Genomic DNA, 1,345 nt, shown 5'->3' on the forward strand with positions numbered 1-1,345 from the left:
CACAAGAGATCTAAATGCTGGCAACTTCAACACAGGGAAGATACCACGACAGGAAAGGCTGCTGCCCAGAAAAGTTGTTGGAACTGTGGAGAGCAAGGACATAAGAGGAGCCAGTGTAAGAAGAATACTACCAATAAGTCAGCTTTGGGGAACCAGTAGTGGTTGGTGCTGCGGGACGCCCACCAACCCCCATTGTGAAAGGCCCAACAGCTAAGTGTAAAATGGCAAGTAAACATAGTGTCTATGTGACAGGAAAGCTGGATGGCCAAAAGTGCGCCTTTGTCATAGATTCTGCATCTCAGCAAATTCTTGTGAGTATCAAGGTGCTAGATCACAAAGGAGTACCAAAAGCCATACAGAAGCTCTGTGGTGTGACAGGACATTATGCAAAATTGTGGGGACCAGTGTGGGTAACTATTGAGCTCATGGGCAAAAAGGACAGACATAAAGTATACTTGGCTGACATTGAAGAGCAATGCAAGGGCCAAATTCCGGTAAGTGTTGCTGCATCTATTGATTTACATGTCACAGCACTTCAGTCAACCACAATATCCCATATGTCAGAGAAGATAATTTGGGGTAGAATAAAAGAACATCCCCAAGTAAGCCCTATGCTTGTGGAAGCAGTGAACGACCCATCCAGGCCAGCAGACGTGAAGATTGGAAGGTCACTTGTGGCAGGTCATCAAGTAGCACCCATAAAAGTGGCTAATTTCTCTAAATGTGAGCAGATATTTAAGGAAGGGCTTTGTTGGGTGTGTGCCAGGAGGTAGAGCTAGTCAATGTTAAGGCAAGAAATACAATCACAAAGAAAGAACACCCTCTCCAAGAACATTTAACTGACCTCTAGGAGAAGAGCATAGTCCATTTGTCATCATCACAGGCTCTTCAGGTTAGGGAACTTTTGGCGAATTATGCAGACGTCTTTTCAAAAGGAGATCATGACCTTGGCTGCACAGACCTTGTGGAGCACAGAATAAACACAGGTAATTACCGTCCAATAAAGATCCCTCTGAGGAGAATAGCTCCGGCAAAGCAACAAGAGATGGTTTAGGTCATGGATGGCCTAATTAAAGGAGGGATAGTCGATAAATCAGATAGTCCCTAGTCAGCTCCCGTCGTGTTAGTCCACAAGAAGGATGGGACCCAACATTGTTGTGTGGACTTCAGGGCTCTTAACAGTATAACCGAAAATGACTCGTACTCACTGCCAAGAATTGATGATACTCTTTATGCCCTAAGTGGAGCCAGGTGATTTTTAACTCTGGACTTAAAGCCATCAAGTGAAAATGGCTGAAGCAGATAAACCTAAGACTGCACTTAGTTATGGCTAAGGTCTCTGGCA

This window comes from Limulus polyphemus, unplaced genomic scaffold (genome assembly GCF_000517525.1).
Source record: "Limulus polyphemus unplaced genomic scaffold, Limulus_polyphemus-2.1.2 Scaffold8703, whole genome shotgun sequence".
In the NCBI taxonomy this organism is placed as follows: Eukaryota; Metazoa; Arthropoda; class Merostomata; order Xiphosura; family Limulidae; genus Limulus; species Limulus polyphemus.